We start from the raw sequence: 13931 nt of genomic DNA on the forward strand, positions 1-13931 counted from the left end.
GGAATAGTAAGAAAAATTCTTAAAGGAATTATAAAGTTTGGCATAGTATCAGATTTTTTTTTGTATTATAAGGTCGTTTTACTACAGAATTCACTGTCCTTCTTAAAACTAGAAACCTTGATTCATTACCAGTAACTAAATAGCAAGATGAGGGAAGTGGACAGTGGAAATGTCTTCCTCACAATCCCCTGTGGAACGATCGATTAACATGCTTACACAAGCCACAATAACTGACTGTGTTGTTGTTGTTTCTAATGCAACTTGCCGCACGGGAAAGCCTGCTTGGTGAAACCGAGCAAATTTAAGGCAGAGTGTGCGTTTCTTGTTTTTCAGTGGCGCCATCCTATGGCCACGAATCCACACACACGTCAGCCCGTTTTATAGGGCCAACACACACACACACACACACACACACACACACACACACACACACACACACACACACACACACACACACACACACACACACACACACACACACACACACACACACACACACACACACACACACACACACACACACACACACACACACACACACACACACACACACACACACACACACACACACACACACACACACACACACACACACACACACACACACACACACACACACACACACACACACACACACACACACACACACACACACACACACACACACACACACACACACACACACACACACACACACACACACACACACACACACACACACACACACACACACACACACACACACACACACACACACACACACACACACACACACACACACACACACACACACACACACACACACACACACACACACACACACACACACACACACACACACACACACACACACACACACACACACACACACACACACACACACACACACACACACACACACACACACACACACACACACACACACACACACACACACACACACACACACACACACACACACACACACACACACACACACACACACACACACACACACACACACACACACACACACACACACACACACACACACACACACACACACACACAGGTACGCAAGAGCCTGCAACCGGGGACGTGTGTGCCGGTACCCGCGACCGAGGACCTCCGTTAATAATGGGTGTATTTTGATAAAATTTGGGTATATATATTCTAATACATGGTTGATAATAGTTTTATGCTCAAATTTGAAATATTTTTATTTTTTCGAAGTAGGCAATTTTGCAAGGTAAGCGAGGACTTCCATACACAACATACACACTTTACACAGCTAATCGAGGACCTTCAGTAGAAAAAGTCGCATAGCATGCATTTTCACAGAATTACTCTGTTCCAAGTCATTTAAATTTTAAATCATTTAGTTAGGAGATGCTTATACTTTGTGTTTTACATTTTATTTGAATGTTATTGCAAAAAAATATATATATTTCGTGTTTAGATGCTGAATTTTTTTAAAAACTTTTTGGTCCTAGAAATATGACAACTCGAATGAAAATTAATAACTATATGGCAAAATAGACTCTATTTTATAGCTTTTAAAAATTAAATTTTCTTAAAATTTAAGATACATCCCTTCAATTCTCAAATACCATACTTTTTCATTATTTTCCTTATGTTAGGGCACTAAACTCGGTCGCACATTAAAGCTCATCCAGATTCAGATCAATAAAAATAAACTTATTTGGGAAGTAAAGGCGGTCGGTGTGCGCAATGCAGACTACAATGACAGTACCATTCCTATAAAACTGGAGTTCCTTGCGCATCACGGATATTTTGTTCTCATGATTTATAGTTTTTTTAAAATTTGTTTATTTAATTTGTTAATTTTTTTAAAATTTGTTTATGCTTGTCATTTTTTTAAATATTTAGTTAAGAAGTGTGTTAAATTTTTTATTGATGAAACTTATAACATGTCCATAACTAAAGTTTTTTTCAACTGCAAAGTAGCGAATGAAGAAAGGGGAATGCTTAAAGTATCAAAATCAAGGAAACTCTTAAATATTCTATTAGTTTCTTTTCCGAAAGCTAAATATGTGAATGTAAACCTCTTAAAATCTAAGATTTTTGTAAATCAGCAACCAAGGTGTTACTGCAAACATATAGAACAGCGAAATTATTTCTAATAAGAAGAGCAATGAACAAAAACTACTTATACATTCATTCAACTGTGTATTTCTACTATACACCCCGGCAACCGCGGACTTCTACTATACACCCCGGCAACCGCGGACTCCTGCAATACACGCCGGTAACTGAGGACTTTAAAAATGCATGTTTTAAAAATACAGGAACAAATTTAATGCGATCAATCACAGTGCTATTCTAACCGAACAAATGCTGTATGAGAGCCAAAAATTCTCAGATTAAATAAAAAAATGATTTTTTTTAAAAATTCCTTTCTCTGTGATTAGTCATTAACTGTGTTATTTTTCTGCTCTGAATCCCGAAACGAATACAACATATTTCCAACAACAGGTGGACAAATAGATTATACCATCTGGCTAGTCAAGAGGGGTTTCTTTTAAATACTCTCGCACAGAATCCGCTTCGAAAACCTATTGTATAGATCCCTTTTAAAAAATAAATGTACGTTTTAAAAGCAATGAAAATCAATGTTGAACGAATGAACCAGAAGTTAAAAAACTAAATATAAATAAATGATATTTTCAGGCATATTTTCGAATTTTCTAAGAATTGTTTAAAAAAATTTGAAGTAAATTCAGACTAATATATAACAATTCTAAAATCAGATATTTCAGCAACGTGCATTGAGTTGGCTAACAAGGTATTTCGGAGGGACACTATTAAGAAAATTTCAGTAGATCTCATAATTAGCTAAATATACTTTACGGGAAACACTAAATTTACTTCTTTTTATCATGCTTGAGTTAGAACAATTTAGATTCTGATTTAGAAATTTAAGTCGAAATCAGCATTTAATTAATATTTATGATGTATTCATCCATAATGAATTTAAACCAAAAATTGAAATTTTTCATAGATGATCCAGTTATTTCAATTTATTTTAAAAACTACATTCATTAACGGTTGACTCAGCGATTAAATTACAACTTTCTAGCAATGTGATTAGAACATTCTAGTTAGTTTTTAACTATTATCTAAGTTCATTGCGACTAAACTTAGTGAATTCATTTAGCGGAATTAGTTATAAAAATAGGTTCGAGAAAATTTGCGGCCTCCCAAATTCGTTCGAAGATTTACATTAAGTCTTTCTATTTATTTATTTTAAAATTGATTCAAATTTAAACTGATTGCATATTCTTTGATTAGTTCAATCACAGATTCACTCCCTTGCCCAGTACGAGCCACTGACCCCTCTCCAATTCAGAAATACATTGATTTCGTCACAGATTTATAGCCGTATTGCAAATTTACCGGTCCTTCTAATCATTCATTAATTCATTTCCTATATTCCTAAATTATAGTAATTAGTTTATTTGTTCTTATTGATCACTCACTTACTAATACAAAATGCCTCTTGTTGAATAACTTTCGACTGAAAGATATTAAATGGTGTTGTATTAGGGAATCAAGGATCATTAGAAATCAATATTGTTAATATACATCGTACACATACCTAGGAACTTTTGAGATTTTTTCACATGAGACAATATAATTTTTAATCTAAATATTGATTATTAACCGAATTCAGAATGAGAAAGAACTTTTGCAGCCCGAAATACTCCAAGAGTATACGCACTAAAGAGTATGTATACATATGAATACAATATGTAATAAGAGTCTAACGTATAAAAAACCCATCCTTTGTGATTTTGGGCTACTAGAGAGAGAAAATTTTGATACCGTGGGTAGTGAAGAAAGAATCACGCGATTTACATCCTTAAGGGATTAAAAACAATATAATAGAAGATATAACTAATTTGATAGTTCAATAGTTTGTTGTTTTTCAACTTTAGAGAATCACATACCAATTTTTTGTAAACATTTCTGAAATTGTATTATTAAATTATCCAAAATTTAAAAATTATTTTAATAATCATCATGTAACTATAATTATTTTCATCTTATTAGTCAGTGTAATATATAGATAGCAAAAAACTCCCGACGAACACGAAAATTTAAAATTTTAGCTATTTATTACATTGCAGCAAGATCTTACCACTTCAGGTTTCCAGGTTTTTTTAGCAATAGTATGCGAACAAATATTAAATGAAAAAGATTGAAGGATTAATATTAAATAAATTAAAATAAAAATATGAAATAAAACAATAAATTTTGTTAATACTAAATTCATTCAAGAATTTCATTTAGGAATGCCAGCATAACAAAAGAATATTAAAAGGAAGATACTCATACTCATACTCGTGAAACAAAAGCATGCTAAAGAATAAAATCTTAACAATGTTAAAGACTAATAAAAAACATTACATTTTCTTTTCTTCTGCTGAGAGCATTCTGAGATATTAAAATCTGAGTCTGACTAATGTAAAAAAGGAGTTTAATAATATCCAAAAATCAAAGTGGGAATATATTAACTAGCCGCAAAAACTGATTGTTGTGCTGGACTATTCTGCATCATTTGGTATAATGGAGTTGATTTGTTTATTAGCTTCTTTTGTTATCTAATTTTTTTTTCTTGGAATAATATTGTCGCAGTTAGCAAGACAACCTACCCCTTTCTTATACACAATTATAAGTCAAAAATTATGAAACACAAAATTTACGTCATTCTAAATACCCATAGATCTAAATTCTAAGCGTCATTCTAAAAACACCTTACCGTTCACTACAAAAATCGCTAAACTTTCACGCTTCTAAGTCGTATAGTTTTTGAGAGCAAAACGTAGAGTAACAAAATGTTGAACATCCAAAACAGAAGCGTTGATTGAGATATTTATTATTTTTTTCCTCCAATGCACCATATTAGGTGAGCCAATGTTGCTCCCATAGTAAGGACAGATAGCACAGAAAATGAAAAAAACATCCTTGCCTTGTCCGGTATTCGAACCCAGAACCTTTCCGATGTAAGGAAGATGTTTTAACCCTTTGAAATAATTGTTTTTCAATATAATTGTTCCTTAATATAATTGTTTCCAACTGCATCAAAGGGTTAAGAAATAATTATTTCTTAACCCTTTGATCCAGATGGATCATCGGTGTCTCTTATGTATATATATTTTTAACGCTTTAATTACGATCAAAAATATATTTTGGTATTTTTTAAGTGTAAAAAACAGTTTAATAGTTACTAAAAAAAAGTCAGTTTATCGGATTTATATTTGGTTAAAAATATAAAATCCAAAAAATGTGGCCTGACATTTTTTTTTTATTCATGTTCAAAAATGTATGGATTATTAATTCTGTAAAGTAAAAAAAAGTTCTACGATGGCTAACTGTTTAGCTTAGATCTAATGACTTTAATTCAATACAACTGGTGTTTCATGTTGTTTTTTTATTTCCAAAAATTATTAAAAGGCACGATATTATAATAATTTATTTTGTCCTAAATTAATACAAAATAATGAAAAAAGTATGAAATAAATAAGTCCGGCTCAAAAGAAAGACCTGGTTATCTTATTGTAGCTTAAAATGTGATAATTTCGTTGGGGGAAAAGTTTTAGCATTTTAATTGATGTATTAGGATTTTCAAATTTTCTTCACATGCTTTACATTATATAAACGTTTCTACTTTTTTAACAGTAGCTGCTAAATAGTTCCTGATTATTGGAATGTAAAAACATTATTATTTGAAGTTTTGCTTCCTAAGAACACGAAATTCATGCCTTTATACATGCTCTAAAGTTTGGTTGTAGGGATAAATTTCTGTGGGATTATTTGCAACTTTTTTTTTTAGAAATGTTGAATTATTTTAATTAAAAATGATTTTTATTCAAAATAAAATGAAAGTTTTAAGACTTTTCATTCGAGAATTCAAATTTAGAGAAAAAAAAATACTAAATTTCATTTTGTGCATTGCCTTGCATATAGTGGAAATTTTTTTTTAATTACTTCGTAAGGGTCTATATTTTATTTCACTGTGAAAAAAATTTGATATCCTTATAAATAAAACACTATATATAAGATAAGATAAGATATAAGTAAAAGAAAAAAAAGATATTTTAGGAAATAAGATAACTAAAGCAACGTTTCCTTTTCCTTTCCTTGCCTAGCCTCCTGTTGTCTCCCTATAATTGCAATTTTTAATTGTTTTTTTTTTATTTCTTATGCTTTATAGTTAGCCATTTCTCTCACTGTCTTATATAAGTCTACAAAATATAGATGAGGACGTTTTTCATTTTTAACTAGTATTTTTTAAAATTATTCTAGTGCGCAGTATAGAAAAAGTAACTAGATAAAAAATAACTAATAATGATAACTAGAAAAACATAATAGTTTCGCTTAAAAATTATCTTTGAAAGGGTCTCGGATATTTAAAAAATTGTAGAAATAGTTGGGAAGTTTGGCGCTTCTAGAATTTTAATAATAATAAAATAAATTATAATAAAAAATCGAAACATTGATAAATACTGGCATTTTTATTTATAATTTTAAAGGTGTCGAAGCATTATTCATTAACAATTAGAATATTCAGTGTAAGGGAAAGTGTTTACTGTTTGCATTTATGACAGAAAGGTCACTGTCCTTATATTATTTATCAGCTTGACCCTTCTCTTTGACGGTTCATTTTGAAAAGAGAGGGAAGTCTCCCCTCCCCCATGCTTTGGGGCAAAGAAAGGTTGGTGCCGGATGGACATGGATGGACCCTACCTAATTCCTGAAAAGATGATTCGGAGAAATTCCCGCGCTTTCTGCATTCCAGCTCTTTTTGTAGAAATAGAACACATGTACTGTACCCTTTGGAAATTCCTTTTCGAGAGACTTTCATATTACTTAAAACCGTGTGAATAAACATGTATTTTCTTATTTGATGGAAAATTAGGAAAATCACTCTTTACACTTATATTTGTTTACTCGAATGCATTACTTTAACACAGCAATGAGAACAAAAATAAGAAAAGAAACAACAAATTCCAGCTCATGTAACAAGTAGACATTTAAATTCCAACTTCAAAAATACATTAATAAAATGCCAATTTAACTTCTTCAAAAATAAATTTAATTATTGAAATGACTTAAAATTGAATTGTTGAAACTACAATTAGGAACGCTCAAACTCAGTCAACATAATTAAGCAAAAAGTTGTCATTTTTACTTCATTCTATACTAAAAATTTGTAAACTTATTAAATCAATCTAGATAGGATATTAATGTAAGGCAGAATACTGCTCTCATTGAATTGGTTAAGCACAAGTTTTTCACAACGCAAGAAATAATAGGTGCTAACATGCTCCTTGCAATTCTTTTTATTATTTATTTATTTAAAATTTTTTTATTTATAATAAATTTTTTTATTGATTTACTTATGTATTCATTTTACATATGCTCGCATTGAAGTTGAAGGAACTACAAAAAGAAAAAAAAATGCAGGGGCAGCATGTGCATTTTCAGGGGGCATAAATTTGTATTTTTCAAGAAATATATTTGAGTGGTTAAATATTGACCAATGCCTCTGAAAATATCAGTAACAGTAGATTTAATTAAAAAAAAATTGGATCTTTGAACTTATAATTAATTTGAAAATTGAAGTAATAATTTTTAAAAAAATAACAATAATAATTTTAGCAGATTCTTAAGCTTTGAAAAAGAAATCATAGATAATTCTACAAGATATAATTTTAAAAGTACGGAGTATAAATAACGAAGCTCATTTAGATTTGCATACTTTTCTTCGAATTGAAATGTTTAGTCAAATTAAATGTAAATTATTTGATTTGAAAGTATTTAGACGCGACTGATCTGAGTATATAATTATTTTTCACATTTTAATAATTCTGAAAATTGTGTCACGCATAATCTTTTCCCCTACAGATTGTGACACTTTTCCCCAATAGGCTTGCCATTCTTGAACTGCATTGTAGCAGAATAAATAAATTCTTTTTAAGAATTAAAGAAACATAACTTTAAGTATTGTGGATCACATTTTAGCTGGCTGAATTTAAAGCTTGATGAGAAAAAGCTGAAAGGGGTTACGCTGCACCGAACGTCTAATAAAAAATCATATTAAGTAAAATAAAAGGAAAGACCATAGAAATATTTTGAACTTTATTTACGGAAGTCCTTCAGGGTACAAATGCTATCCTCGTGGGAGCGATTAAAATTTCAGTGAGTTACAATTCAAATAAGTTTCAAACTATTGTGGAAGTTTACACGTTGTTTCTAAAAAATTTTCGCGTTTCACATGAAAGTTTCCTTGTTTAAAAACTAGTCGTTTTTATATAATCATGTTCATGATTTAGGAAGTTTTAATTCTTAACAGTTTAACTGGAATGAATAAAAATAGTAGTTTCAAGAATAAATATTACGATTAAAAAATTATTTTACAGTATTTAGTATAAGTTGTAATGCTTCAACATATATTTTAGGAAATCTCCAGACTAAAATTTTTTGTATGTTAAAAAGATTGGGGGAAAATGATTACGATAAAATTAGAAACTATTATTATATTGTATTAACACAGGCTGGAAATAACAGAAAAACCAATTATGCGATAAATTATTAAGAATTGTAAATATGCGTAAATACTTTGACATTAAGTTGATAGAAAAACACTTTATTTTTTATTTTTTTTCTTATAAGAAGTACGCATAGTTTATTGTTTCGTTATTCATAAGTTGAAAATAATTTTTAGATTAAAAAAAGGCAAGTTAGAACGTTAAATCAAAAAATAATAATAATATTAGAGCAACATTCTCATAATATTTTTGCGGTGTTTCTTAAATTCAATATTTCAGAAAATAATTCTTGCATTCCTTAATTGTTAACAAATACTATACTTCACGCATATTAAAATATTAGTAGAAGTCTTACTTTAAAGTTAAACTTCTTTGATGCTTATAGCTATCAAGTAGCTTTGATGCTTATAGCTATTCTACGTTTTCAAAAATCAGCAAAAATATGGCTTGTACATGTTTTATTGCTACAAATGTGTGTAGCAGAGCAACAACAATGTAACACTTTTTTGTAAAAAAAAAAATTTAAAAAAAAAAAAAAAAAAAGAAGAAGAAGAAAAGAGAAAAAACAGCTTTTACTGGGCTACTATGGACTATGGCTGATATGCAAAGTTATACTGTCTAAAACGGAAATAAGAAAAGTAAAAAAAAAAAATAAAAAAAATGTTATTTAAAAAGTCACTTGGCTTTCAAACATAGTTTGAAAAAAAAATGGATTTGTATTCCAGAAAAAACCCATTTACTAAGATTTTGTGGGGTAACTTCAGGTATTTGTTAGGTTTTTAAGAATTTTTTAAAATTTTTTTTTAACTAATTGAGTTTTTTTTATTCTTTAAATATGTCTCTTAAAATAAGTCTTGCTACATTAGTAAATAAATCGGAATAATTTAACTGTGTTAATTTAGCTATATTAAATAAAATCATTTCTAACTGTACATAACAAGATTTACAGTCGGGGAAATAGTATTTAAAATATAATTTTTATAAACTTTTGAACTCAAATTATTGAATTCCTTGATTCAATTTGCAAAAATCATAACTAACTGCACTTTTTTTTATATAAAACTATGCGAAGAATTCGTGTACTAAACATTAAATTTGTTCACCCCATTTATCTTATTAAAATTTTTTGAAGAAATTTTTCGAAATTTGCGTTTTTTGTGAAAATCCTCCTGAGTCTTACTTGTATGATAGAAATTTTGGCATCTTTTAGTTTTAGCAGAGAAAGGAAATTTAGGAAAGCAATTTTTTATCACTCAAAAACGATTCAGCCGATTTCACTCAAAATTTCGTATTTTACGAATAACAACAACGTACCTTGAAAATGATGTACAAATTTGTATACCTCATGATTTAAGCAATATTTGACCGTCAGTAATAGTGTGCAAAGATATTAAATAGTTCATGAGATATGGCATACTATGCAGAAAAGGAAATTAACATCATAGGACTTAAATTTTCGTTCGCTCTCTACATAAACTAATGTGACCATACGTAATCTAACTATCATACTGGTTTTTAGCCTCATGAAATATTGTGAATGCATAATAGTACGTGACACTGTACATTTAACAGTTTGAAATCAAATACGCGGTGTCGAAAACACAAATCCATTGCTAGAAGGTTTCTAGGGGCTGACGCAGATGCTACATCGCGACCCAAGCGGCAACGATTGTCAGAGGTATAATAATATTGATAATAAAGTAGGAATCCAACAGAAATTCAAACCAAACCAAAGATCTTGCTTTAAACAAGCAATGATTTTTCTGAGTAGTGATGGAATTACCGTAAGTTTCGTAACGTGAGCACTGCTTAGAACCTAGAAGACATGCCAACGCATATGCAGAAAGACATGCCATTGCTTGTCTCATCATCAGATTCTGAGCACGACTTAATGCCCATTTCCTTAGCATTTGGTTTCTCATCGTGCATGTGAAAATTATTAGAAACTGCTTCAAGAAAAACTTCTTACTTGTTACAATAGGATATTCGCATGCAGTAAGAATGGCCCCTTAAATATGAAACTTCGGATAAAATCTTAAACAGGAAAATGATAATTTAATTTAAGCTTAGCATTTTCAAACTTCATCCAAAATGAGTCCATATTTTCTCTTCCAATGATAGAATCATAGTTTAATTTCATTTCGAACAGCCCTTGCGCGTGACTGTTGACGCAGTACCTGCGTCAGACTCTAAGAAGTATCTAGTTAGGATTGTATTTCCAATTAGAGTTAACCAACCAGGTTATTATTTCTTCTAGTTTTGAATTACTTTGTATAATTTCAAAATGAGTTATTGTTTTTATTTTTATGAAGTCTTCTGACCGTAACTCTTTCAAAACGTGATTTATCACTCTATTAAAGTACATTAAATTGTATGAAGAATGGATGTACTATATTGTCGATAAAAAATATAAAATGTTCCAATAATGTGTAAGGAAAAGAAAATTACAAATGAATTTTATATTGCTTATTTTTCATTTAAGATAAGAGGATGTCGATGAAATAATGTATCAATCCATAAGGTCGTAATGGATCAATCCATAAGTAAAGTAAGATCGGGTTAGTAATTTTTCAAATTTATTTATTTATAATTTTTAAATAGGCGTATTTTAGGAAAATTACCCAATTTTTTATCTCAAGTGTCTGTTTAGTGTCAGGTTTTAATTTTAAGGTCTTTAAAATGAAGAAATTCGGAGCAGACATCTCTGAAGCAGACTTTCTTTTCAAACGAGCTTAGCTTTTAAAATTTTATTGTGTATAAAATGTTCAGACAAATATAAAACAGTCGACTAATTAACGAAGAAATTTTCTTACAAAATTATTTTTTAACGCATCACACTAACATCGCAACATTACATCACCCTAATTTAATGTAAATCTAAAATCCAAGATTTTTAATAATGTAAATAAAGTTAATAAATAATGAAGTATTCCACAAGGATAAAAAAAATCAGAAAACTGGCTCTGTAATATTGTTGAATTTAAATTTCTCCTTAGTAGCAATTTTTTATTAACCTTCGTAAACCGTGTTGTTACGGCAGGATGACTATGGTCCAGAAATATTTAAAAAATGCTGTTGTTTAAAATTTCACCAATTTCAATTCCACTTTCAAAATAAGATTTTAACAATTTTAACATACATATTTGATTTACGACTATTTTTTTTATTTTATTAAAATGAAAAATTTTGTTTCGTTTAATATTTTCTTTCACTTTGTGAAATTTTCCAGACTCTTGCAATCCTGTGATAACTTCAAGCGCACATTGCGCAAAATGAAATTGCGAATTCAATGAATAACTTCGGGCTAGTGGTTACAATTTTATGTGCTAGGATTATTCAGTATTGAGAGCTAGTTAAGCATAGACTATATTTTAAGTTTTGAAATTAGATACAAAAACTTACTTTCTCTGAATAAGTATACCCTTTCTTAAATCGGATTTGGATTTCTGATGAATTTCTGAAGATATGGAGGGTATTCTTAGCTGACCAGCGTCCTCAGAAAACTAAATAAAACTTTTGCTAAAATTTTAAAAAATGTGCATTTGAAAACCCAATGATTAACCTTTGCAATTAAATAATCTGAGAACAGAAGCCCCTCGTCGAGAGTGTCTGAAAAAGATGTATATATTTTTGAAACAATTGAAAAGGTAAAAGGATAAATTTTAGAATGTTCTTTTAAAAAAATTTTCTACCAGTTTAGTTTTTTTGAGGACACTGGTCACCTTGTAGCCACTATGGAAAATATGGCCCTCATAGTTTAAGTAGGAATGCAATCTTTAACGTTAATTTTTTTTTTACGTGTCTTGTTATATCTCGAGAAGTTTTTAAGCTATTCGAAAAGTTTTTACACACATTCATAAAAATCTTCATTCGAAGATAATTTCAAGTAATTATGAGTACCTAAATGTTCGATGAATCTTATTTTGTGTCATATATTTGAATTAAAAAGTAAATTAAATTAGATTTTAATTTTAAAGTTTTTCACAAAATTTGAAAAAAAAAATATTAAAAATTAACTTTAATAAGTATGCTTTTCATGTTAAAGCATTGAGACGAAAATAAAAATAATAATATAAAAAAATAATAATGTCAAATAAACTGAAAATAATGAAATATTAATAATAAAATAAACTAATAATATAAAAATAATATTATAAATTATAAAAGCATTAAAAAACTGGTCTCCAAAAGCCTTCTTGGCATTTGTTTGGAAACAATTCTTAGGGGGTCGGGAGTCAAGAACCAGTTTTACTCTCCCCTCAACTAGGAAGAGGAGGGAGTGTTACTTCCGCGTCATTGTAAATAATCTGAGAATAAAATAATAGAGAAAAGAGGATACCCTTTTACTACCCGCTAAACATTTTTATTTGGTAAAATATGCATGGAATACGTAGAGTTTGTTTGAAATGCATTATTATCAAAATGATAATATTATATCTAATAAAAAGAGATAAACTGAAAACTGTCGAGATCTGTACTTGGGTATTAATAAAACATGATTTCTTTAGAGAAAATTACTTGAATGTTTCTCATCTAGTTTTTATGATATATTTTAATTTTTATAAGTTGTTTTACTCATTCTTCTGCTTTATGAAGTATTTAAATTAAACACTTTTTAACCCAACTCTTCAGAGTTGTTTTGAAAATTAAAAGAATCAAACAAAAAGAGTGAATAAATTAATTAAATAACTACGATAGTTGCTTAATTAAGTAAACACGTAGTTGTTGACATGGAATGATTGAATAAAAATGGTTTTTAAATGGTCGCAAAATAAGTAATGAAAAATTCTTTAACTTGTACAAAGAATTTTGTTTTATTTGAAAACTATATAAGAGATAGTATCAGTGGTTCTTACTTCTTCTATGTCGCGAATTATATGATGCGTTTAAATTTTTGTAATAAAAATAAAATTAAAAAAATTATATTAAAAGAGAATTTTTAATTTTCTGTTTTAAGGTTAAATATCGAAATAGTGTACTCGCTTTAGTACATAAATGTTCGGCTTTTTCCTAATGAAACGAAGCAATGCGTTATAAAAAAGTAATAAAAAGAATTATTTACTTTATTATTTTTTTAAAAAAAGATACGTAATGTGCGAATTTATTATGGACAATGTAGCTAGTTCATGACTTATTTAAAAACATGCTTGAAAACTTTAAAAAGATAGCTCTTAGAAAAACGCGTTTGAATTAGAATATTATAGCATCTAACATAAGAGTAACATAGAACATCTCTCATCAAATTGATAGTTTTTAATGAAGAGATAAGCTCACCAACTAAACATCTTAAAACTATTAAAAAAGTTTAAAAAAAAAAGAGCATATCATTCGTAGGTCGAAAATTTCATGTGTAGTAATTTTTTGTTAAAGATTGTT

This window comes from Parasteatoda tepidariorum, chromosome 4 (assembly GCF_982258835.1).
Source record: "Parasteatoda tepidariorum strain Cologne lab strain chromosome 4, Ptep-v5.0, whole genome shotgun sequence".
NCBI lineage: Eukaryota > Metazoa > Arthropoda > Arachnida > Araneae > Theridiidae > Parasteatoda > Parasteatoda tepidariorum.